We start from the raw sequence: 27,436 nt of genomic DNA, 5'->3' as shown, positions 1-27,436 counted from the left end.
GGAATCTGACCCCAGAAGAGATGCAGGTAACAATTTCTCCCCTGCTCTCTAATGGGGCAAGGCTGGCATTGGATTCTGTCCATGCATCACTATATAAAAATACCTTGTCAGAAATGATAAAAATTAGATCAGATTCTTGGTCTGTAGGGATGACATGTCAGAAGATGTGAAATTTCCAGTGAAATAACTTGTATATCATACAGTGAGATACGCCTGCATACATTCTTATGTACGATGCGAACACCCACAGATCTGCTTTTATTGCCTGCTTTCCTTCAGTCAAGATTCTGTGAAATCCCACTCAGAGGGGGGCAAATTTTATGACTGGAGTTTATTTTATTGCTTCTGCTTGTGCATTTGCGCTCTGTATTTTTGAACTTCCTATGTATATCTGTGTATGGTGTTATGGGGAGCAGAATGAAGCCCCCACAATCCAAGGGGAAATGGTTAGTGACCTGCTACACCATTTAGACACACACAAGGCTATGGGGCCGGATGGGATCCAGCCAAGGGTACTGCAGGAGCTGGTGGAAGTGCTCACAAGCCACTGTCAATCCTTTACCAGCAGTCCTGGCTAACCGGGGAGGTCCCAGTTGACTGGAGGTTAGCAAATGTGATGCCCATCTACAAGAAGGGCCAGAAAGAGGATCTGGGGAACTACATGCCTGTCAGTCTGACCTCGGTGCCTGGGAAGGTTATGGAGCAGATCATCTTGAGTGCCATCATGTGGCACGTACAGGACAACCAGGTGACCAGGCCCAGTCAGCATGGGTTTATGAAAGGCAGGTCCTGCTTGACTAACCTGATCACCTTCTGTAACAAGGTGACCCGCCTGGTGGAAAAGGACCTGGGGGTGTTGCCGACAGCCGACTGAATATGAGCCAGCAGTGTGCCCAGCTGGCCAAGAAGGCCAACAGCATCCTGGCTTGTATCACACATAGTGTGGTCAGCAGGACTAGGGAAGTGATCGTCCCCCTGTACTCGACACTGGTTAGCTGCACCTCGAATACTGTGTTCAGTTTTGGGCCCCTCACTACAAGAAAGACATGGAGGTGCTGGAGCGTGTCCAAAGAAGGGTAGCGAAGCTGGTGAAGGGTCTGGAGAACAAGTCTTATGAGGAGCAGCTGAGGGAACCGGGGTTGTTTAGTCTGGAGAAAAGGAGGCTGAGGGGAGACCTTACTGGTCTCTACAACTACCTGAAAGGAGGTTGTAGAGAGGTGGGGGTCGGTCTCTTTTCCCAAGTAGCAAGTGATAGGACAAGAGGCAATGGCCTCCAGTTTTGCCAGGGGAGGTGTAGACTGGATATTAGGAAAAATTCATTCACTAAAAGGGTTATCAAGCATTGGAACAGGCTGCCCATGGAAGTGGTTGAGTCACCATCCCTGGAGGTATTTAAAAGATGTGTAGATGTGGAGGACATGGTTTAGTGGTGGACTTGGCAGTGCTAGGTTAACAGTTGGACTTGATGATCTTAAACGTCTTTTCCAACCTAAATGATTCTATGATTCTAGAAATTTGGGAATAAATTTGCAACTAACCTTGAAGAAACCTTTGCAGTGCAACGCTTTGCTTCAGCAAGGCTTTTTGGTCACATATTTGCTTTTATGGAAAAGTGGAAATAGGTTGAAATACTTACAGAAAATATTCTGGTGAGAATTCATCTTGCACTTACTGTTGATTTTAAGCTTCAGTTAACAAAACCATAGTGCCTTATACAGCACGGCAGCTACTTCAGCCATACACATTCACTCTTCCAAGACATTCCACCACGAATATTTTTTTTGCTGTTGTTATTTTTTTATTTCTGTGTCTTTTAGTCCCCTCTTTGTTCTGAAAATGTGGAGTGTGGTATGTTTCAATTCCTTTGCTCCCTGGAAATGTTAAAGCCATTTGCCATTCTAACTGATCCCTGCTTGGAGTGTTTCATTACTGACGCAATCTCGAGGTGAGCATTATAAAGTGAAGTATTATTCTTGATCTCACTGCGAAGCGGTAGGGAGTCAAACTGCAGGCAGCCAATGTCAAAATCGCCTTTTCTAAAGGATTTCTTCTTTTAGTGCGAGGGTGAAGTGCATTTAAGGCTGTGTTTGCTGATCTTGAAGCTCGGGATGTAACAAGTAAAATGACAGAAGAATATGACCTTGCAAAGAACGAGAGGGATAAAATCTACATGAGCTTTGGGAATAACGGAAACGAGGCACAGTCCAAATGAATGAGACCTTTAAAGGTTGCCTTTCCTTTCAAAAAGGTTTTTGATACAATACGAAGCTTTGAACAAACCCTTAAGAAAAGACAATTACGGTACTATCCATAGGGTTCAGAATTCAAGGCGTTCAGACTGGCTGCAGTTTGACAGCCATAGAAACCATTTCCCATTTAATCTATTTAACTAGAATGAAAGAGTGTTTTCTTGCTCTTAGTATGTAGAATATTTAGTCATTAATTTGGTTTTATACTGTTTTCACTGCTGAGACTTGAGCATATTGTGGAAAATTAATTATCTTAGTGCATACCATACTTATGAAGTATTGATTTGCCTTTTCCAGTTATAGAAAATTGTACCTTTTTTTTCCTCTTGAATTGAATTTATTTCTTCAGAGGAGTTAGACTGGAAAATGCTGCATGAAAAGCCAGTATTTTGAAAAGCGGGGTGTCTTGAGTGGATTTTTTGAAACTAATTTAAAATATTTTGGGCAGCCTTCTTTCACAACCACCTCGTGTAATGTATCAGTCCCCAAAGAAATTACACAGTGCATCTTCAGCCGTTACAGAATGAGGAGTGATTATGTGCAGATTTGAAAGACGTTGACGAAGGTGTACATTGAGGGCCCAGTCTGAGGAAAGGCAATTCAACAGTTTCCCTTTGATAGCTTAGGCCCTGCGAGAGGGTGTCCTTCATGACTAAGGTAGTAATGAGGTTGCTGTGAATAGTCACATTTCTTACACTTAATTATGTTTTTTACTCTGCTGGTGCAGCTGCCTTTTGCTTTCTATGCAGTTGTCTTAGCCCTGATTTTCACCATGTTCAAAGCTTCTTCCTCTGTCTCTGCTTTCATGTAACTGAACGGATTTTTTTTGTTTTCATTCTAGAGTTGCTGTTTTTGGAAAAGGGGCAGAGAAATGGGAGTGGGAAGAAGGTTGGTTGGTTTGGTACGTGGCGGGCTTTTGGTGGGGGTTTTTGGTGGGGGTTTGCTTTTTTCTTTTCTTTTTTTCATAATCCCCATTTTCTTGGAACCGAAGTCTGTAGTTTTAGGAACTGTGGAAAAAGATATGTTTGCTTTAATTTTTCTGTTGTATTTTTGCTTTCTATGGCGAATTTCTCTAGACACCTCTCATGACTGGCACCAGTCGCACATTGGTACTCTTCTTGCATGTCCTTCTGTAGTTACTCTGCTGCTGCGTGTAATGAGCCCTCCCTCTCTCCCCATCTCCGTGCTGTGCTTTTCCTTTCTCTTTTTCTACCAGATGTCACTTGTGATTTCTTTAGCTGACATATGAATGCTCAGAATTTCAAAACAGCCCACAGCTGCAATTAGCCATTTGTCAAGGTGTGCATGAACCAGCCGGCCTCCTCGTTGCAGTTAAGTCCTTCAGTTGGTCTGCTGACACACCACAAAATTATCCTTTTAGCCCAATGAATGAGAAAAGTCCCATAGCAATAGAAGCCCATCTGGGTAATATATAAAAACCATTGTGTGCATTCACACACACACACACACCACACTCACCCTCCCCCCCCCATGTACAGTTATTTTTCCATTTCATCTTAGTGTTTCTAAAGGCAATAAAAGCTTTGTCCACCAGCAGTTATAAATTTCTGGTGTGCCACACCCCCCATTCAGTGCTACTATGCTTAGGCTTGTACGGCTGGAACCCCACGAGGCGTTTTCAAGTATCTTCTCCATCCAACTCAAGCAGTTCTCATCACTCCAGAAATGTCTGTCTTTACCTTACAGGACAGAAGAATGAGCTCCCTTCAGAGCTTAATATACCTCTGCTTCACACAGAAGCTGAAGGGGTGCTGAGGTAATGTAATGAGAGCACAGGCAATCCGAGTTGGAAGTAAAATACATTTTCTCTGTGATGTGCTCAACCTTTTCTGCCCTGGGGCTTAAAAACTGAAATCTACTCTTTAATTTAGCGTTCTCCGCCTGTACACTGAAATGCCGCTAATGATTCCAGAGAGTTAACAAGAGGGTAGCAAAAATGTTATGTCAGATATGTCTGAAGCCATAAAAATTCTAGAGGCAAGACAATTTGACTCATGTCAATGGATTTTGAAAATATAATTTTCTGTCTACTGGAGCCCAGGGAAGAGAACATATTGAGTTCATTTGTGTCGCAGTATTTTTACAAACTCCTTATTAAATCAAACTTGAAGTAAAGGTTCATTTTAACAACAGTTAGTGTGCTATTACCCTTTTTAATTTAGAACGGCAAAATAGAATCAGTTTCAAATTTAAAAATAGTCTAAAAAGTCTAGATCGCTTCAAAACAGAGACACGGGGGGGGGGGGGTGTTTTCTTTTTTTTTCTGTAGAAGCAGTGCTCCTGGGTAAAAGGCTGGGATTTGTGATTCACCAGCTCAGTTATTCTTATGAACGTGTCATGTGTGTCAGTTCTTCTGATTTTTTTTCTTTTTTTTTTGTTTTCCATGAGCTTCTACTGGGCAAGCTTGCTGTGCGTCATGAGTGCAAGGGCACGTGTTCCAAGCAGATTAATATCCCTTTCCAGAAACTTGGCAATTTCTTATGATTTGTGATTCATAGAGGTGGCTATTTACACCATCTAAAAATGTTGAATAGGGCACCTATTATTTAACCTGTCTATTTTTTTTTAATGCTGTAAAGAAGTTCATTTATTCAGTAAGATAGTTGCTTTTCATGACACTTTAACGTCTGTTTCTGAATGATATCTTCAGCTCTGTTGTGAAACTTAAATCTACTTTGGAGTTGGAAGCTAATGCGTGTTAGTGATGGCATACGATGCAATTTTAAGCCATTCATGTGTATTTAAAATAAGATTGATTTACAGTAGTTTCTTTCCCAGGGAAGTACAACTTGAACTAATTCTTAATGATCCAAATGCATTTAAAACTGGTTCATCATATCCTCAAAAACACAAAACTCGGAAATCTTTCAAAGCTAGTTTACTCCAGCATTACTGTCATGGCTAAAAAAGCACGCTTTCTGACAACTGACTGGTCGGCTTGTCTTTTCTTGGCATTGCCTTTACTTAGCACACAAAATGAGACAGAAAAATACATTACTGCAATATATCCTTTTGGTGCAAGTCAGCTAGAGATGCGCTTGGGAAGATATATTTCTCACAAAATCGGTGTGTTTCTTAACAGAAAGCTGCAACTAGAAGCAAACCCCCAAACTAGCCTGTACACAGCTGTGTGCCACATGGGTATTTGGGGTGTGCAGCCAACTGCCCTAATACTGCTTTGCCCCTAACCAGTCCATGGCTGCCTTCTAGCAGTATGGGCTCAGCTCAGGAAACAGTCCTGAGCTTTGTCCTCATCAGAAGAGTAAAAAAAAATTTTTTTTAAGAAATGTACTCTTGGAGGCTACTCCCATCTCTTCATGGGGCTTATATTCTGCTGATCATTGTATCTATTCCCTGTCTTCTTCCAGTTAGGCTGAGAGCCTTTTCAGATGCAGCAAAGCCTCCACATTTTTGGAGTGGGAAGAAGAAAGGAAGATCATGAAAAGCCAGTTAATCAGGCACGAGAGGCTGGAGGACCGGCACAGCACCTAAGCTTTTCTCCTGCGCTGGCTGGTGGGCGATCGCCACTGCAGATTCTGGTTTTGGAGGGCGTATTGCAAAGGTACAAACACAGGATGCTCAGCACGATGGACGATGCTTTGGTCGCACCAGCTTGCCTGGTAACTGCCCAGGTGGTTAATTTTGACCTGTAGCTGGGATGAATCTGTGTTGAATTGTGACCAGCATTTTCCAGATTCACGATGTGATGTAAATGGAGTCAAATGTCATATTGCATCACGTTGTCAAGGCAAAGTGAAAAGTGTATAGGTGCTATCCGATTAACAGCATAGTAAATTGAATGTTAAGTCTAAACAAAATTTGCTTTGGTCCCTAATTTTGAGCATATCTTTATTATTTTTCATGGATTGAAGCTGACAGGAGATTTGTGTAAGAAGATTTTACATCATTCTAATGAGAATCTGAGTCCTTTGTCAGGGCACGACAAAATCCTAAGTCATTCACAGAATTTAAGATGGTGTTAATGTTATCCAAGATTATTTACAGAATATTTTTAAATGGCTAAATGTTTCTTCATAAGGTATTGGAGACATTCACAGGCTTATACATGGTCTTGCCGATTGAGTTTGTGAATATACCCAAGCCCATTAGCCTTCACTGTTCCAGATGTGCTGGGGACACTGTCACCACAATTATTAGTAATTATTCAGCAACGAAGCAAAACGGCAGACTTCAAAACTTGCGCATAGGTGCTGTCACCGGCTAGAAACAGCTTTGATTCGGGAGAATTTCAATCAATGTAATTTTTTGTCAATGAAGAAGCTTTTAATCACCGATTCTGGTAATGAGAAGTAAAAGCAACCCCGGCACTGCTCCTTTCCGTAACCTGGCTGTGAGGGAAGCACTGAGCTGGCCCCCTGAGCCCCCATCAGCCTCCCCCACGTCCCCCCGGGCAGTCTCTCCCGCAGCCGCCCGTGCCGCCCCGTCTCCTCCCCGTGGCGCCGAGCACTCGCGAACGCCCCGTGAGCGGCCCATTGCTGCCACAAAGACGGCGGATCGCGCTCCCCAGCCCGGCCCGGCCCGGCCGCTCCTCAGCCCCGCTCCGTCCCCACTCGGGGCGGCTGCGCGGCTTCCCCTCAGCGTGCGTCCCACCGCCTCTGTGGCGCTGGCGGCCGCTGCGGCCGTTGGGCAGCGGCGCCCAAGCCCCGTCCCGGTCGGGTGCTGGCGCGCGGCGCGGCTGTCCTGTCTGTGGGGGATCCGGCTGGGACCGGCCGGGGCCGCCCCTCAGCTCCGCCCGCCGGGATCCCCCCGCAGCCCAGCGCTGCCAAGCACCCCCGAAGCAGCGTGGGCGCTGCAGGGAGGCGTGGAGGCAGCGGCTCTGGAAGCCCCTGAGACAGCAAATATTCCTTTAACTGTGAAACCAGCGTAGCCAGTCTCAGTAACCGGGCGCGAGCTCGGATGGGCTGTGGTGAGCGTGGAGGCGAGCGCTGTATGCTGTGCTCGGGCTGGCTGAGAAGTGGCAGAAGGACAGATGAAGGAAAGCCAGAGGAGAGCTTTCTAAACCCAAAAAGCGGAAGCAGAAACCCTCCAGGTCCTCTCCACGTTGCCTCCTGCCACCTGCCCCACACACCAGTGCTGCCCTGGGTTGCGGCTGCTCTGGGAAGAGCTGTCAGGCTGCCGGTGGCGGGTAGCCAGCCTCAACGGGCCCGTAAGTTGGGTCTTGTGCAAAAAGAAGCACATCGGGCATTTCCCTCAGTGAAAGGCAGCAGCAGCTAGGTGTAGTTGAGGTATTTGTGTTGATGGTCATTCCGGCAATGCCTGCTCTTCTCCCAGCAATTACTGAGGTCTAGTAACCAGGCCCAGCTCGGTTAACTCCTGCTCATGTCTGTGGGGATAATTGCAATATGCCGTGTAGCTGTGAGCAAATGTGAACTTTTGCAATGGCGAGAAATACTGCATGGAGTATTTAATCCTTATTACATATGTAAGCTGTTTTCAATATCTTTCTCAAGACCTTTTCTGTTTTCTTTGAGCATATGGGCACTGCTGAAATACTATATTAAGAAGGAGGCAGAATTTTCCCAGTGCCTCAGTAGTAGGCTTTAATTTCTGGGGTTCGTAGACTTGTATAAAATTTATCTTATCTGTGTCTCATGATCTGGTGACTGTTTAGTAATAACGGTCACCCACACAGTGTGCCGGGACACCATGCTGTTTGGTAATGAGAACTCCTGGAGTTCTGTGAAGGCACCAATGAATCATCATAGTGCCAATTAAAAAGGCCATTAGAAATACTGTCTGTAGCCATCAATCCTGCATAGGTATTCTTTCTCGAAGAGGTGCATGTGTAATGCACTCAGATTTGCACACATATGTGTACTTCTTTTTCCAGGTCAATATGACCTGGCAGAGCGATTGGGCAAAATATATTTGCAGTGGCAATGAATTTATATTCTCTCTTACATCATATTATAGTTAGATCCCAAATTTATTCCAATCTGTTAAATCAGGTTTTGTTTTTGTAAGTGCGATATAGTTCTTCATGCGGCACAGTTACACTCAAGCTCTCATTGGAGTTGCACTGCAGTATTATCAGGGTAAGATTTTAAGGCCAACATTCATTAAATCCTTTCAGAAATCCTTTATTGTCCCACAGTTCCTGGTGGGGAACTGTGTGCCAGTTTGGGTCTTCAAGCACTCCAGTAATATAAATAATTGTGGGTGGAGCAGGTAGCGTTTCTACCTTACATCGTTTATTACTTTTCATTTTGAATTCTTTTTGTTAGCCGCCCGTAAGTTCTTCATATTTCACTTGTTTGAATCGAGACATTTTTATACCCATTGTGTGCCCCGGCATGTTTTTTCCCCAAAAAGTCCCTTTGAAAACAGCTGAAGCATTTATGAGACCAAGAGTAAAGTAGAATGCTGTTTTGTCCTTATTAAAACAAACAAAAACATTTTTTTATTAGGAAGGAGTCCTCATGCTTTGAGCAAGGGTTTGAAAATTCTTAAGGGGTTATGTTTTTTGTTTTTTCTTGTAAAACATCTGCCTAAGTTGTTCAAAGTTACAGGGCACTGAAAACCCCTGTTATCTCATGCTCAGCAGAGGTATTAATGTTTTAGGTATGTTCTGCAAGAGGAATGGAGCTGGATGGGACAGATCTGTAATAAGCGCAGCGCCTTAATCAAGAATCTGGAATTAACTCAGGATTTTTCTCTGCTGTTGGCAAATACTTTATGAAACACAGTAGCAGATATGTATGTTATCATCCTGTTATCACAGAAGATAATCTGCTACCTCTGTCTTTTACTTCAATTGCTTAGGTACCAGATTTTTGATAAATGGATCTTTGGAATTGATGATATGCCTGTTGGCATCAACATGCTGCTCCATAATGGGATATCAGTTTGGCTTTGCAGTTTACGTTAAAAAAAAAAAAAAATCCAAACCACCAGTTTACATTAAAAAATAATAGTCCAAACAAACCAATTTCAATCTCTTTTTCCCAGCCTCCAAAACCCAGAAGTTACATGCAGAAGCTGTGCATTAAAAGAAGTTCAGAGAGTTAAGATCACTTGCACACTTTTGCTTAAGTCTTCTCCTTTGTACAAGAACATCATAATTCAGTTTTTAATTATGTGATCATAGAGCCCAGAAGATTTTTTGGTTGCAGAAAATGATACAGCTCTAGGAATCAGGCTTATGTTGTGAAGGAGCTCCCTGTCTCATTTTGTTGCCAAAATCATGTGGTGGGAGTCTTGTGAAGGAGAAGAGACAAGCCTGTTACTTGTCTCGTTGCATGGCCACCATCGTTGTCTCCTCCATGGAGGACCTGGCATCATCGCATCAAGCAGACAGTACCTGCCAGTATCCCCGTTCCTGGAACGAAGAGACAGAGGCCAGGGCAACTACAGTTCTTACAGCTGCCACTGAAATCAGGGGAGCGACACTCTGAACCCCGTAAAATGCTAAAAAGTGCTGAATACCCTTAGTGAGTGGACCTGACGGCTTTTCACATGGCATGCAAGGAGTCAATTGACCTTCATCTTGCTTTGCCCTCCTACCCCAGCTTTTATCCAGGAGAGGATAAAACGCCTTTGTCAGATGGGAGTGGGAGAGTTTGCAAACAGCAAATAGCCTTGTTTTATTTTAAGTAGTCAGATGCTAGCGTGCTGAGCACTGTGAAAACTAGGATGATATTAAGAATTTTGCATTCGGAGCAAAATCCAGAGGGTGTTACAAGACAGCCAGAAATTACACTAAACCCAATTATTAACTAGCTTCCTTTCATTCAGTGGGAGCCTGTGTTTGTCATTTATATTGGGGCAGAGGGAAGATGCAGCTTGTGAACAAATGTTGAGAGTTTAAAAGGGTGAAATTTTAAATTAGAGTCTTTGTAGTAATAAAGGAACATAAGGCTTGTATCCATTAAAAGCAAATTTGAAGATGAAGCCTCTTTCCTGCCCTTCAACTTAAAATCTTACGATTATCTTAAATCCCAAAATGTGGCTTCATTGTTCATTTCCTTCTTACCAGAATGTAAAATAACAGGAGCTTGAGGTTTTAGTGTATTAAAAAAAAAGTAATCCTTTTTCATTATAACTTCTGGTAGTGTTTTAATTAAAGGTATTAGGAGAACCGTCATGTGTGACACATTTTAAAATTCTTGTACAGTGTGCTAGGAATATCTAAGAAAGGGATTATGTGCATAACTTGTGCACTCGCAGTGAAGTAGACCAGATTTTGTTATTCTTGACTGTTAATCACCTGCAACTTGATCATGTGTTTTTACGTGGCTAAGAGGAGGAATGTCTTTGTGTGCGTTCTGTGTAGTTCATAACCTAACAAATTGAGACTGTTTCTAGCGAAGTTCAGTGTTGCTTCTTAATACTGAAAGAAACTTCATTAAAGAAAGCTACATAAAATTTTGACAAACAGTTAAAGAGAAGACCAAGAAAATTATTTACCTGGTTTTGTGAGTGGCTTTCATTTCTTCCTGGTTTTGCCCCACCACTTTTCCCCATCTCCCTCCCAAGTATGCCCTCATGGCATGTTTCAGCCTGTATTTGTATGTGCCACCTTCAGTGAAGGATTTTGAAGATTCACTCTGGCGGGCCATGCTCTTCTGTCGGAATCATATGATGTTAGCTGCCTGACTTCCTGGGCTCACACTGCGCTGCCCGAGTGGCAAGGTGCTACCCTTCTGCAAATTCCGTGAACTTAAGAGGGCAATCCAACAGAGTTCTTCGCAAGCATCCTCTGATCTGGTGATTGATGTTTTATACCAGTATTTTTCCTTTTGTGTTTTTCTCAAAGAGTGAGTTATGTCACTACCCTGTAAAACCGGATCTAAAGTATGTTATGGCAATGACAATGAGGAATACAGAGCGATGTATGAAAATTGCACTGGTTGCTTTTTAGAGTGAATAGTTTTGGGTTTTAACCACCAACATTTTGAATGAGAAGAGGATGGAGGAAGGAATTGGGGAGGTTGTCCCCAGGAATTGTCAAGTAGCATGTATTTGTATAAATTTTGAAAAGTGTGAAGTGTAAGGTTTTAGGGAGAAGTTTTAAAAGTAGAACAGTGTTTCCACCCACTCCGTAGCCTCCATGTAAGACAGGAGTGTCACTGCTTTTAACAGTTGCCAGTGCAGCTGACCTGGGTTTGAATGGAAAGATCGTGTTGATTGACGTTTAAACAAAATGTTAATTTGTTTACATGCCATGTGGTCCCAGTGGACTTATTTAGATCACGAGATGCCTTGAAAAGCCAAAGTCTTTGGCCGTTATGAGGAATTTGTGCAATATTTCTGTTTATCCTTTGTAGTATTATCTTCCTCCAAGATATCTGATTCACTTGTAGGATGTCTTTAAGTAGATCTTTTTACTTTCATATTCAGTTAAAAAGAAAAAAGTTAAACAAGTGTCTAAATTCAGCTGAAGTTACTGGGTATAAGCACATAAAACCAATTTATTAAGTGAAGCAGGATTACTGTTCAGAGAGACAAGTGTCCCCCTGAAATAATAGCATATGCTGGCTTCTCTACTTGGACAAGAGGAAGAGTTGTGTGGTTTTGCTACTGTTGCACTCCTTTTGAACAGCTAGTAAATAATGACAGTTAACTTTTGTTTTGGTTTGGTTTTGAGTTGTTTAGCTGACAGCTGATTGACCAGCCATTCTGAAAGCAGATGGCAAAATCTGTTCAGGTGCCCCTTTTTTTCTTTTTCTTCTTTTTTTAAGTCCTCAGGATCTCACCTGATTACAAAGTGTGTAGAGTGCCTGTGGCCTAATACCTTTTACCCAAATAAGTAACATCCATTCAGGAATCTGGGTGTTCCTCGCATGTTTTCACCACATGAATGGATCTCAAGTTTAGTTAGCAATAATACAATAAATCTAAATTTATATTCCTATGAACATATGAAAGGGAGCATAAAATAAATTCATACTTCTTCCCATCTGTGCTTGGTACAAGTGTTGATATACTCATAACAAAAATTAGGTCCAAATGTTTCATCAAAACCAAAATTTTGTCATTTCTTATTACACAACAGCAAAGTATTTATCTTGCAAGTATTTGAAGGTTTATAGAGTCCATGTGAAGAAATTTCTGCCCATTAATGCACATTATTAATGAATGCCTCTGGTTTATTTGGGATTTTTGTATATAGAAAACAACATTAAGAGGCTTGTGTGTATGAATATTTCTAAAGTGTCTGCAACAGTATTTACTTAAGTGTAAATGTCCTGTGGAGGTTTTGCAATACCAGCAGTTCAGCAGAAAGCCCAAGGTGAAATTTTATAGAGGTTACTTCTGGTGTCTCAACTGATTATAACATTAAATAACCAGAACATAATAATAGAATTATTTGAAAAGTTACTACATATAAATGTTTTTTATGATTTTTATTTGATGAAATATAAAATGATGCAGTATGTGAACTGACGTTGTCACTGTGCTTAGCTGTGTCGGTTCTGCTGCACCATCTAATTGATCCAAGAACAGAGTATATAGACCTCTCCTTTTCAAAGTACCCTCAGTTACATGGTTTCACTCTAGTAGAGGATGTGTGTGTGTGTATACACAGCCACAGGCATACTCTTTTTCTCAGACATGTCAAAAGATGAAACTGGAATACTGCTAATTTTTGATTACGTGGCCATTGTAATTTCTCCATTATTAGCAGTTTGGCACCCATCAAGAGCAGCTTTTGCAGCTGTTTTGGTCATTGAGTGAACTGAAGCTCTTGACTTGACAGAAGGTTTCAGAGAAGCCCAGAGAGCTATGTCGGAACTGGTTTAAAATCACAGATAACTAGAGGAAATGACCCCCCTAGGTGTCAAGGGTCGCTATAGCGAATTTAAGCACACTTTTCGTTTCCTTGTCGATGAGATGAAAGTGGAGCCATTTCCCTGAGAAAGTGGAAGAACGTGGCCACACAGTGTAGTAGCATTTTGCAAGAGGGGTCGGTGAGGGTGCCGCAGGAAGCGGGAGAGCAGACTGGGGTCTGTCACCTTCCTCCCCTCCACCACTGCACATTAGATGTCCGCTGCTGTTGATAGAGGGGCAGGCAGGTTTTAAAAAGAAACAAATAAGTGGCGAGAGCAAATAGCTCTCACCGAGTTTATTTCTTTTATTCTTTCCGCAAAACCAAGGGAAGCCTCTGATACTTTGCTCCTGGCAAAAATGTTTGTCCAGTTTTTACTGCCTCGTGCGCTTTCTTTTGATATGGTGGGCAAAGTGAACAAGCGTAAAATTGAAGCAGGCACAGAAGAGGGGAGGAGAAAAGGAAGGACCAGTCCTAGAGAGCGAGTTATACAATGCTAGCCCTTAAAGCCTAGAAAAAAAACTGTTTAAAATTGCTGAGCATGAAGCAAACATTGCCTGGGTCAGCTTTCCAGCGTGACAGCAATAAACACGTGACCAATAATTCAACCCGACAGAGGAAGTGTTCAGGAATACAAATATCATGAACGCTCTGTTCTGCTTATGCACCTAAAATGCAATACATAAGCCTGGACTTCCCTGACAGCACGCTGTCTCTCCCGTCCTCTCATTTGATGAGCGTCTTCCTTGTGAAAGCACAGCCTTTCTGATCCCATTAGAGAAGAGAGGCTCTGTCTCTGCGGTCCTTTTTGCAACCTGTGCACTCCGTGAACCACGCCGTGCGTGGGGGATTTGTTAAGAGGTGCATTGGGACCTAACATGTCACAGGCAGACTTGTTACGGATGAAACCCCGTTGACAGAAAGGATTAGCTGCAACTGAGAGATATAAACAAGAAGTCATATTTTTAAGGAAGATCCTGGTGCAAAATTTTGATTATTTATTGGGCAAGAAGATAGTCAGGGCTTTGTGTTATTAGAGATTCTGTACCCTAGGAAACTGGCAGTGAATTCAGTCTGGTGCTGCCAAACTGTACTTCAGAATCTGAGGTTTCATATGAAAAAGGGGGAAAAAAGCAAAACAAACAGAAAACCCTCTATACCCTGCAGCTGCAGAGAAAATGCTCAGAAACTCACTGTGACCAGAGTTGTGTTCTTGTCTTGAGTCAGCAATCAGCTTGAAGCAATACCTTTGAGAAGAGCGAACTGTGCTGGTCATTTCAATGCATGTGAGCTGTGAAGTCTGACATGTTTACACAGCAGCTAGCTCATTTCTGTGCTTTTTTTGCAAAAACCTCAATGTAATGCATGCTATTTGAGAACGTATTTTCTTGGGACAGAAGACGAGAACCAGCAGGAAGGTTTATTATTTTCCGTGTAAATTAGAATTAAAGTTAAACTTCCCTTCCTCTCTTCTTCTCCCCCCCCCAAAAAAAAAAAAAAAAAAAGAAAAAGGCAAGCAACTTTTCAAATTGTGGAGAAACAGTGAAACAAGGGATATTTTCTTTGCCCACCGGAAAAAGCTTTAGTCATATCCGGACTCTTGAAAAAATCAAAACAAAACCCCCTTCTTCCCACTAACTCCTACGTTCTCCTTAGTGCCATATGCCCCAACTTACAATTATCCAGCTTTTAATACATTCCACTTCTGCTCTGACAGCTATACAATGTACAACAGTTGCACAGAGTCAGAAGGCAAATCTGTGAAGCACAAAGAATAAAGAATTTGGTGACAGTTTAAAGCAAGTGTAGTGAATATGGAAGTAAATAAGTAAAACTGGATACTGATGGTATTTTTTCATTTCTATATGTCTGTCTAAACCTCCTGTCTCGAATGTACCTACACAGTACTGTGAATTTCCCTTTTGGCATCAGCTCCACTGAATTTACATTTAGCAGGCTGCAGAATACAGGGGATCTTATACCTAGTGCTCATGATCACCCTCAGGAACCTGTTAATCAGTGGAACAATTGTATGGTTATATGGCTCCCATCATGTTTGAGCGTTGGAGCTCAACATTAGAAAAGCACTGTAATTGCTAATAATTAGCACTAGGTAAGCCTCACAAGATTTACTTAAGAGTCCCCTCGTGTCAGATTCATATCCAAAGCGCATCTGAAGTATCTGAACCGTTTAAGGATCTGGGAGGTAATACTTTGTCATTGTGTAAGGCAGAAGACCTGTGTATGAAAGGGCAAGGGGATTGTGAAATAATTACTGGCTCTGCATTTAATTTGAGTCAATGAAAATGCCAGAGTGATTGAAGTGTTTATGCTGAAGATCAAGGAGTTAGATTGGAATAGGGTAATCAAAACCAGGGGCATCTTTCTTAAGTTTTTTAATATTTCTTGGGGAGGAGATAGTGGAGGACTGTGAGAGTATGGCAAGGGAGTGTTGGAGGGAAAATCAGGATCAGAGGTCACACCTGTGTGAAGTGATAGTTTGAAAATGACAAGTAAAAATAGAAATATTCTTCACTTGGCAGTGATGAATGGGTTCCTTGACCTGAGGAGGAAGACTAGAGGTGGCTTTGCACTGTGGAGATGGTAATTTGATAGTGGCAGTTACAGGTGACAAAGTTTGCTGTTAAAAATACAGTGGAAAAAATGACTGGTCTTAATTATGTGTGGATACTCATGCCCCTGGGCCTCAATTGCCAGGGTAGCTGTGCTTTTCTGCAGAGATGGCTTGTGACACTTTCAGTTTGCCATTTTTCCATACTCCCATCCCTATTTTCTCCAGCTGTTCCCAGTATGCCTTTTCCTTTGTCTTTGTCTATGCTTCTTCGCCTATTTCAACACTGGAGTATTCTGCACCACTCACCTGCCTCTTTCCTCTGGCACCACAAAACTGGCCTCGTAAAGTTGGTAAACTGGTGAGCAAGACTCATAGAGTCACTATGGCTGTACCTGGGACTGTACCTACAGTTTCCACAACGTGGGAGGTGGGATCAGCCATATCACGCTTACATATCTCTTGTATCCCCAGGGCAGGGAAACATTTGCCAATGGCCTACAACTTTGCCTCTCTGCAAGCAATAAATGCCAAGAGCCTTGTCAGCTTTTTACACACTAAGACAAAAAGCATGTTATGGGCTGCTGGCTGCTTCTGTTCAAACATGAATCATGGATGCTGAGGTTGGTAGAGATCTGTTTGCTTAAAAGAGGTTCTGATCGAGATGAATTATGAAAATGTCAATAAATACCACATTTTAAAAGGTAATAAACTGACTATTAATGTTGAAGGCAGAGCTCCAGGCAAACATTAGCAGCAGCCTGAACCACCTACCTTTGTGTACCTTCTTCCTCCATAGCACTCAGCATGAGGAGCTGAAGCAGCCCTGAACCCCAGAAGGGAGCTCTTAAAGGCCCAAATACTCAAAAATGCTTCACAGACGCCATGCTCTTGGATTTTGTTCCTTTGTGTGTGGGTTTCAGTCATAACTAGCCATGCGAGTCCCTTATGCGCATGTGACATCAATCCATTTCTTGGCTAATAATACCTAGTACATTGCAGTTTAGTATGGTGCAATTAATCATATGTCTAGGCACCGTGATGCCAAGTTTTATTTTGTTTTGAAATGCTGTGTATGGAAAATCGGAAAAAATAAATAGTGAAATGCCATGTTTAGCATCGTTTTCTTCTGCAATTTTTTGTAAAAATGTACCAAAGATTTCTTCTAAAGATTTGAGTTAAAAATAAGTAATCTTTTCATACAGCAGGTCAGGGTTTAATTGCTTGCCCACCCAGTCAGGAGTTACCTGCTACTTGCCAAGTTCTGATGTGTTCGGTATCATAACACCAGTTCAGAGATTACCAACTCAAATGACCCATTTGGGGAACACTCGTATCCAGAAGTCTCCCTCTTCCCCTTCGCTGGACTTGAAGTCTGATCAGTGTTTAGACATTGCTTTGAAATAATGATAATGTGCCTTTTAATTAGCGTCAATATTTCTAATCTTTTGGGAAATAATAGTGTGCTGCTTTTTTACTCCTTGACTGCTGACAGATGGCCACTTATTAAACATCATTAAATTCTGACATCAATCATTTTTGTGCTTTTTAAAATATGTTTGTCAGTTAAATGAAATAATATATATATAGGAGGAAGGTTTCTCACACCAGGTTGTTTAGACTTTGATGCAGTGCTGAAACAGCATTTGGTTGAGGCCTTGTTTTTTAAGACATTGTAAGTATAATCTCTGAGGCCTTGCAACTTGTCATTTCAGTGTACATGCGTACGTTAAAAGGGGCTCTTGCATGGAAGTAGCCCAAATGCTTTTGAGACAAAGCCACTATTTAAACATTTAGAAACTTGAACTTTTAAGAAGCCTGCGCTCATACGCAGAAAACATTTCATGCATTTACATGGGAATTCATATTGTATGTGTTTTGTGAATGCTGTGAAAAAACGAAGATGAATTCCTGTACATTATTTGCAGCAATGCTTTATTTGACTTGATGTGTTCTTGGCTAGAACCTCTAATTTGTTATTTGTGAAACTTTGTTTAATGGCTACAATTACGATCTGCATTGTGTCCTTGCTCACCTTAATAGCAGTATTAATTTGCAGGAAGGGACAAAAATTATCTTGCGGAGTTTAGGCTTTTTGAATGCTAATTAATTCAGAGCTCAAATGCTGTGCCTGCTATTTAAAAGGCTGGCAGCTTGTATTCATCACCTGAGTGACAGCTGTTCCTAGACTTTTTTACTTTTAAAAAGAGGAGGGAAGATTAACTCCTTCCATGCTAATGACTGCTGTATTGAAGTAACAATTGTTATGTTCAAAATTTAAATTTGCAAAATTTTGTCTTTAACAGATTTGCTGATTTTGACAGCATATTAGAGAAAGGATTGGTGACAGTATATTGTTAAGAGAAATTGCTAAACATTTCTCCAATACACTTCTGTTTTTTCTGGGCGGGGGGGGGGGGAAGTCTCTGTGACATTTGATGTCAGAACCAGATCCTCCATGTAAACTAGAAGAGAAAGAATTAAAATATTGCTAAGTCAGATTTGAACATGTATAGTAAGTGTGAAAGCTGAATAATTTTTCTCTTGGAGTCAGATCCTTTTTTTAATATTTACTGTCAAGGAAAATATTTATTAGTTGCAATTCAATTAAATGTTCATTTAAACCATTTAAATGTCACACAAAATAGTAAAGAACAGTTTTATATTTTATACCCTGCATTCAAAGATCATTGAGTTGTTATTTGTTAAACTAAACTCCTCTGCACTAGGAAGAAAAGGTAGTTTTTGGTAATAAAAAAGGGGGCTTAGAGGCATGCAGGTAATTTAATTTAATTTAATCTGAGAATGAGTATCAGCTAGTATAATGTAAATGTTCATATGCAGGTTTGAGAGGGTTACACGGTTTGCCTGAATGATTGAGGAAGTGGGATACTAATATTGGATTACATTCCTCCTTTTTCACAGAGGAACAGATAGCTAAAATATGTATGTTAACTCCATCCCTTCATTCCTTCCTGCCCCCAATCAAAACATTTTAATTGTACTGCATTTTCTTTTTGGAGGAAACGTGAGACAAATCAACAGTTGCCTCAGGTCAAAGGGTATTGCTGAACTACTGATACCAAACAAAATTCCACAAAAGCTTCCAGATAGTATTTTAGGGTAAATTCAAGAGTTTTTTCCTTCTCCTACTTTAAAGACTTATAAAGGCTGGTATGTGTTTTGCTGTAGAAGTATTTCAGAAATACAGATGTACAGTAGACATGTCATAATAATTATAAAATTTTCATTCTCATTTTGGAGGCCTGGTATCTTTAGGGAAGCTTGGGGTGGACTTGACTAATGCCTCTGGGCTTTGATTCTGCTCACATCCGTTTTTATGCATTCTGATTCAGTAAATCTCATTAAGCACATGTTTAACTTCCAGTATTCACTGAAAGTTCTGTTGACTTCAATAGCAAATTAAGCACATGCTTAAATGTTGTTCAGAGCCTTAGGGAAAGGTGATTAAACTAAAGAACAAAGCTATACTATTAAAATATTTTAACTCATTAAAATCCAGTAGATTTGCTGATACTGATTCACTGAATACTCCGTATTGAAAGTAAAACAATTACCTTGTAGTTGGCTGGCTCTCTTCCGCAGCTTGGAACACCAGCCTCAGTATATTAGCTGGGTATTTCTGCTGTGACAATACATTTCCTTTTACTTTTGACCTACTGTTCTATTCTTATAAATAACTAGTGATTATAATGACTGATTGAAAATATAATGGGAAATAAAAAGGTTTCCAAGCTTGTTTACAAAGTGTTCTTGAAAATGAAAATAATTTTTAAGAACTTGTTGTCTTGTTCCAAGTTACTCAAATGTCTTTTCTTATTACTCATTAACTTCAAAAGACATTTTTATTTTCCACGCACAGGGATGATTTTTTGAAGCTTTAGCAGTATTGTCTTAGTTTTCTTTGTGTGTGGACATTTTCTGTGTTCATTTATTGTGGAGTTTGATACAGAGTAATTAAAAATCACGCTTTGGCAAGACTGAGATGTAGTCTTTGAATTAGCGTGCAAGATGCTCTAATGAGTCCAGCAAGCATTAAGAAAATGCACTGCAGTATGTACTTCTGTCCTTAGTATGTTATTTACTAAAAGTCCCTCGATGTTGTAGAATTTTGTGAAATACTTTCTGTAGGGGAGATGTGTTGCTCTCTAATCCATGGGGAGAAGGTTCTAAAATAACCCCATAATGATTCCGAAACCAGAAGATTGCTTAAGTGTTTGGGGCAGGGAGTAGGAGGGCAGCAAGAGGTTAGAGGGGAGGTTGTTGGGTGTTTTTTCTTTTTATTTAGTTTAGCATAGAGGAAATAATCAGACCAAGACTGGAGTATTTTGGGAGGCTGGACATGGCATCATTAGCTTTCCCAAGTTCCTGTCCTGGTACAGTTACTGTGTGTGCAAAATCATGAGCTCATTGAAATCCTGGAGTGAGTTATTTGGGGTCTGTAGTCTGTCTGCAGCTTCTTGAAATAAATCTGAGTGATAAAGCTACATAATTGTTGCTACTGCGGTGTTAAAATCTTACGATGATTCAGTCTCAGTGTGCTCACTGAGTCAGACCAAGAAACCACCGAGTCTGCTGACTCGTGTTTGCTTCTTGACCTTTTGGCAAAGATCAAGTGTAGCATATGTTTTTATCAGTTTAATATCTGTTATGTCTTCAACTTGAGGATTTTATATTAAATGAGTTTGGGGACTGGGAAACGTAGTAGGAGCTTACGCCATCCTCTCCATGCGTGAAGTTGTTTCTGTTGCTGTGTTTCTAGAATGGCGTGAAAAGAAAAAGAAGGGAAAAAAAAAGGCAACAAGTCCCCTAATGACCATAAATGAGTGTGAAGGGAAGAGCAGGAACAGAGCAACCATAGATGATACTTCTCTAAAGTATTCTCTTAATCTCCACCTGTTTTCAGCTCAGGGGTTTTCCTGAGCCTCAATAAAACTCCTGTAAAAATAAAATAAAATAGCACTTCTGATTGCATTTTAATCTTGTTTTCACTGTCTTCTCAATCCATATTAATATCCATTTTGTAATGTCCAGTATTATAACATCAGATTATCACCTTCAGGATTGGACATTACTTTGTACTTACCAGATACAGTGAACCTACACTCACTCTCATCCTTGTGGAAGAGCAAGTTATTGCATCACTGTTGCTGTTTATTTTCACTGACCACTCTTACAGGTACTGTTTTTCTGAAAAATGAGATACAATAGCAATCAGAAATAACCGCAAAATCCAAAAGAAGCAAAACATACTGCATCATGGTGAAATGGTACATACAGGATTTGATTTGGTTTGATTAAAGACCATTGGAAAGAAATAGATGCAATCAATATCTTTGAGGAAACACTGCTGTCACAAGTGTTTAAAATATTCAGAAATATGCCCAAAACTATGGAGAGTTGCTGTTCACTCGAATGTTTTTGATTGATTAAATAGTAGCTTATGCCATTTTGTAAACTGCATGTCCAGAACTGTTCATACATGTCGCAATCAGTGGGTGGCTAACAAAAGCTGGTTTTATTTGGTCTATGACATAGTTACCGCTGAGGTCTATGTAATGCAGCAGATGATGACAGGCATGGTTTATGACATCTTTTGAAACAGAATCAAGCCACTGAATGCCAAGTTGAGGCGACAGGGTGAAAACTGGAAGTTGTATTAGAAGCAAAATGAATACAGTTCAGATAGAGAGTGATCAAAATAATTTCTAGATGACATAACAATTTGACCCTTCAAGCATTTCTTACTAAGTATGTGAGGTAATACAGAAAGGAGGAACCTGTGTCATTGTAAATTAGTGTCCTTAAGTCTCATTACCAAGACACCTTCAGTTTTTTAATTATTTAACCTGCCATGGTTAATAAAAAGAAAGTTAATTTGGTGTGACATTTTTGGTGGTAGCTTGGTGCACTACCAAATTAATTGCAATAAAATAAAATAGTGGTTTCCAAAAAAACCCCAAACTTCCTGTTCCTTGCATTTTGAATCGGTTGGTGATTTCTTAGTCATTATTTATGGCCTCAGTATTTAAACTAGGACATATTAAATAAAGCTGATGTTCTGGGGGTTGAGGGAAATTAAGTGTTTGTTAATTGTAACTATTTGAATGTTGCTATTTAATGGAAAATACAATATTTTGATTCTTTAAAATTTCTGTTTAGAACCAAAAAGTAATGTCTACAAGATAGAAATCCACTGCAGCAAGATACCATCTTATTACTAGGCATGCTACGATGCTTACAGGTTATTGTCAATATACAGTGTCTACTGGCAAGGAAGCTTTTGTTTGTCATGGGAGCAAAATGATTGCTCCTCATTTTTCTTGACTGCTGAGTTCTTTAAGTGAAAAGTGTTTTGATCCTGGAATAAATATTGATTCTCTCTTTTCTCTCTCTGAGAAAATTAATTTAGTGTGAGTTATATTCACCCAGGTGAGGTAAGGGCAGCTCAGGACCCCACAGGCTACTTAAACCTGTGACACAGGCCAGCATTCAAGAAGTGTCTTCATTACCCCTAGGTCAGCACATATATGCTAGGTTTTTTGAAGAGTGTCTCCCGGGGCAGAGCAAGGGAGGATTCATGGGCCACTTGTCTATAGCAATAGGACTGCAGGCTTTCTTTATTCTAGCCAAGAAGTAGTTGAATCTATCTGCCTTCATTCCTGTCCAGCTCCCTCCACTTCTGAGTGGTTCTGTACCCTAAAACCAGGTGGTCTGGGTGAAACCAAAGGCACTAAGGCATCGTGCCTTCCAGAGACAGCCTTTGGAGAAACGTAAAGATCTGCATTTTGCTGTGCTGATTTTTAGCATGCAGAAATCCTTTTCACAGTGCACTGGGGGGAAAGTAGAGAGGTTGGCAATAGCCAAGTCTTCCCTTTGTAAATAGGCTGAAAACACGGAAGAGAGAATGCAGAGTGTTGAGATAATGCATGGGAATACGTTTACAAAACTGAGCATCCAGTGCTGTGGCCACTCTTCAGCTGTCAGGGGACATGCTCATCCTTGGAGAGGGGCTCAGTGGCATATTCCTGATACACAAATTGAAAGAATAGGCAAGAGCAATGGGAAGAGTTGGACAGATTTCTTTAAAGAATTGCATGTTTCCGCTTCCTTCTCTTTGCAGCTCTCTTAAGAAGACGTTGTTGTGAGAAACATCTGAACCTTTGCAGGTGACTACGTGTGCCTGTTGCTATCAGAGTGTTTGATACCAATCTGTGTGCATGTGCATCCCTATCAGATTCAAGGCATAAGCCCGTGTTACTGTAGAAATTGTGTCATGCAAGTGCGAAATTTCCGCTGCCCCGACTTCAAAATTAACTTTCATTAGTCAATTAACAATTAGACCAGATTGCTGGGTTCCCTTTAGAGAGTGATACCTATGGTGTCTTGATTTTGCCATTATAAAAGCAACAATTAGCAGTCTAAGAAATTAGTTTAGTGGAATTTATTGCAACATGATAAGCTTTGGTATTTGTAAAGTCTGTGTAAGCTTCTGACACGCTGAATCACTAGATATTATTGTGAAACTACTTTTTTGATGTTTATGTGCTGTACACTGGTCTTTGCATTATAGCACTGGCCATTTCCTTAGTAAAATGTTTTGAAGAGCTGAAGAAAAATGATAAGGATTGTACATCTCTAGCACAATGTTAACTGTACATCTCCAGCACGATATTATCATGCTTTTGTTCCAGAGTCACTGCTATTGAATTAATGTTGAATTCATGTTTCATTTCATTTTTTATTTTTGACTCATTTTTTTAAAAAACCTCCACCACAATAAAAAACAAACAAAAATGAGCTAACATATAAATATAACTCACTCACCGCTTCTGTGCCTCAGACAGACATAATCCTGCCATTGACTTTCTGAAAACAATTAGGATTGTTTGAAAAGGTTTTAAGCTAAAATGGTGACTTTCATATGGCCTGTATTATCTCTCCTCAAGGGAATGCATTTTGTTAAAGTGACGATTTATGAGATTCAGTACTAATGTCAAACTTTGTTCTGCTGTGTGAAGTAACATAATTAAAACACCAAAATAGCAGAACACAAGCAGTGGAACGTTGTTGAACTTGTAGATATTTCAACATAGGTGACTTCAAATTTGATGGAACAGTGATATGAGTGTTTGAGGCATGTCCATGTGAGATGTAAGAAAAACAAGCCTTAAGCAACTTCGCTATTTCCCTCAGACGGATTATGTCCAGGGAGGAAGATGCAATATTTATGTGCAAGAGCAGCTGGGTATTTTTAGAATTATTTTAAATTCCTTTATAGTAAGTCTCTGCATGATTAGAGAATAGATACAAATCAGATAAGGTAATGGTTTGTCCCATTTGTGTGAAGTGGTCTTCCAGGATAAAATTACAATTTAGTTCCTTCTAAATGCGGTATTCATTTGGGAGTAAATTAATTAAGGCTGAGCTGATAAGTACCTGCTGTTGTTCTGCAGTCATGACATGGCAAGACACTAGGTATCTACATGCAAAACTCATTCGTACGTAAAAAAAAAAGAGAAGCCTATGCCTACTGTTTCTAGAGCTGTTACATGATACTTTAAATAAATGACTTAATTCCATGTTCAAAATACCCAGAGGTATAATATTTTATTATTGTTTTATTAACTTAGGTTGCATTAGTGTAACAGCCCTTTCCTCATTTGAGAGCCTTTTCTCATGAGATAGGAAGGTGGTCTCTCTGCACTGTGCCCTACCTGGTTTACTGTTTTAGCCATGCTATGACTTGAACAAATAAAGATGAACATAGTATAAATCAAGCATCCTAAAATGACTCTCAGTTCAGGGTTCCCTCAGTGATCTTTACTGATGGGGAGGACGTATTTGGAGGTTTTATCAGTGGGATCATGATATGAATTGCTTAGTTATTCTGTACATGCTGGAAAACTGGGTGGTTTCCTTGTTTCTCTTTGAGGGGAGATCAAAATTCATGCAGCAGAAATGTTAAGACTGTCAGGGTTTGAAACAGACAGTTAAGACAACAGAGAACTGCACATGAGTTTTCCATTAAGTTGTAGAAGATCATTGACTTGGTGTCTACATGTGTTTAAACACAGTTGCTTTCTATGCTTATTCCAGTCATCCTGTGTCATTTTCTGTTGAATTATTTTCTGCAAATTGCAAACTGGTTTCATGTAACAATATTGAATGTAAAGGTATGTGTTTCTACATAAATGTCCTTTTGTATGAATTCTCTGCAATGCTATCTCAATGAGGTGGATGGAAAATCAAGTGCTGAATCTTTTAAAAATGCTTTTGAATGCTATCTTCAAGGGGATATTATGAGAAATTAATATAGCTGGAACTTAATTATGATTAACTTTTCCCTTTCCTGACAGTACTGACATTTACTTGTTTCTAGACAAATAGATGAATCATAGCTAACGAGTTGTTTTGATCATTTATGGTGTTAGTGCAAAACCAAGACCCATGTATTTTGACCCTATACCTCTGAATTAACTGTAAAAGACTGAAAGCCTAAAAGCTGATGGTTTGCAAAGACTTAGAAACTACTCTAAAAATTCCTCCATTCACTAGGCTTCAGCCTGGGGTAACAAACCACTGGTGAGCCATGGGTGGCTGCATGTGGAGGGAGTCCGCAGGGCAATCCATCATCCAGTGGACATTTGCTGGCATGTAGCACTGGAAGCTGAATATTTAGTAATGCCTTTTTCTTTCACATGAAGCTTTACCTATGGCTCTTGCTGTGAGTGAAATTGAGTGGTGGCCTGTGATCCCAGTGAGTCTGATTCACAGCAGGCTTTTGAGTTAGAGGGTTTCACAGCACTATGTCCATACTTCTTACTGTCTTCTTGATTGTCCAAATAGCCTCCATTAGAGCAAGAAAAGGAAATGTGGGTATGTGAAAGAGGGAAAGAGGATTGAACAGGGAGATGCTACATATAGAAAATAAAAAGGGAAACTTGACCAGACTGAAGTTAAGAATACTTAACCTGTTCCAGTTTTAGTATCCCTATATTTTTGTATGAACAGCAATGTAAAGGAGTATGGTGTTTCAAAGCATGGGGATTTGCACCTGTGACATGTTGTTGGATATTGGAACAAGATTTTGGTTCTGAAGTTGGCTTCTAATAGTCAGTTTGGGAAGCATGTATTAAGTATCTCTCTGGGGAGCAGTATTAGACTTTGCATGTAATTCAGCTAAGGTAGCAAATTTAGTCCTTAAAGCCTAATGTTTCTGTGATTTGAAAAATATTTTGCTGTATGTAGGGCTTTTTTTTAAAAAGTGGATATCTCACCCAAAGGCCATGTACAAGCCTTCAAGTTTAACCTTTTCATTTTACTTGACACACTAGAAGAAGATAAGGAGGGGAGTGCTGTCAGAAAATTTACACAGAGGATGGAGAGTGGTGGTGGTGAACGGGATAATGACTTCAGCTCTGATTTTCTTCCTCCTGCTGCAACAAGGCATCTGTATTCTCTGCTGGGTGCACCCAGCCTACAGGAAGCTTTCGTTCCCGTAAACCACAAGTAAGTCAGCAGATCATCTGGGAAATTAAAGAGACATCAGAGCTGGACTTGTGATGACCTGTTTAAAAAAAAAAAAAAAAGTGTGGATGGATGATGAAGGGGAATCATGGGAAGAACACGAGGAAGGACTTAGGTGTACTTCCATGTATACCATGTATTGTAAAGATAATACTGCTATGGTATCAGGTGCCATGAGCTGCCATCCAGCTGTAGCAACAGATCTTTGTCTTCCATTTCACATACAAAGGGGAGAGCTCAGTCAAAAATCAGCTTGCAGCTGGCTGGCACTTCAGGGGGATCACTGACAGTAGTGAAGGAATAAGACTGAATGTTTCTGGACTGAGATTAGCTGTAGTCTTCTCTGATGATATAATGGCTTATTATACCATAGTGTTCAGGCAAATGTGTATAGTGTGTAGTATGTCAATTATTTTGTCTAGTAATCAGACTTTTCATTTTGTGCTGCAGAAACAAATGCCTTTTTCAATTGCTTTAATATGCTACATTCTTTAAATTAGATGGTCTATAGGCAGCATATAAACAGCACTCTCCAATATTATTTCAGAAAATGAATGGCACATGTGATGCCCGTGCTCATCTACAAGAGAAACTGCAGTGACATAGGTTCTTGTTATTTGCTTCCGTATGAACAGCTCTGAGTAAGCGTCCGTTCTCAAGAAATACACATTTGCTGCATTCTGGCTCGGGGAAGGCTGTGTGTCTATTTGACATGCTCTCAGTGGAGAATTGCTTATCCATGCCTGATCCTGACTGGTTTCACCTTCCAAAAGAAACTAACATAGGTCAAAAGTTGGCAAGATGGATTGAAAAGTGTTTCCAGCTGATGGAAATGCTTTTGGTAACCAAGTGGGGGAATTTGAAATCTAATCTATTCTCAACAGAAAAACAGCAAATAGTCCATGTTTCAACACGAACAAGCTATTCCAGTATCTAAAGTGCTGACATACACCAGTTTTTCAAATAACAGGAGACCCTGAATCAACTACTTTTGCATGAAAGGTACAAATACAAAGTATCTTCTTTAATGGCCTGCGGTATGCCAAAAGAACTTTTTTTGTTTACTAGTTCACTCCAGTGCTAATAGCCACACCTGTATTTGAATGTCTCCAGACTCGCCTTTCTCCTCTAGTTCTTACGTTCAGTGATTTTGGCATTCCTAATTTCTCATTTCGTTCCCTTTCTAAATTTATAATATTTTCCCTTCTGTAGCTGAATCTTTCCCTCCCTTATTTGAATATTCATCATTTCCAT

General features: G+C 40.3%; 1 protein-coding gene and 1 non-coding gene across 6 annotated transcripts in view; both read left to right on the top strand.

The window, feature by feature from the left end:
- Nucleotides 1-27,436, top strand: part of MACROD2 (mono-ADP ribosylhydrolase 2) — an 897,148-nt gene that overhangs the window by 389,416 nt on the left and 480,296 nt on the right. The window lies entirely within an intron of this gene.
- On the top strand, nt 20,238-20,429 carry LOC140650406 (U2 spliceosomal RNA). Its single transcript, XR_012041973.1, has one exon. It is a non-coding gene; the product is annotated as a U2 spliceosomal RNA (small nuclear RNA).

Source organism: Ciconia boyciana, chromosome 3 (genome assembly GCF_034638445.1).
Source record: "Ciconia boyciana chromosome 3, ASM3463844v1, whole genome shotgun sequence".
NCBI lineage: Eukaryota > Metazoa > Chordata > Aves > Ciconiiformes > Ciconiidae > Ciconia > Ciconia boyciana.
Note: the sequence above shows the minus strand (reverse complement) of the source record. Positions and strands in the feature narration are given on the sequence as shown.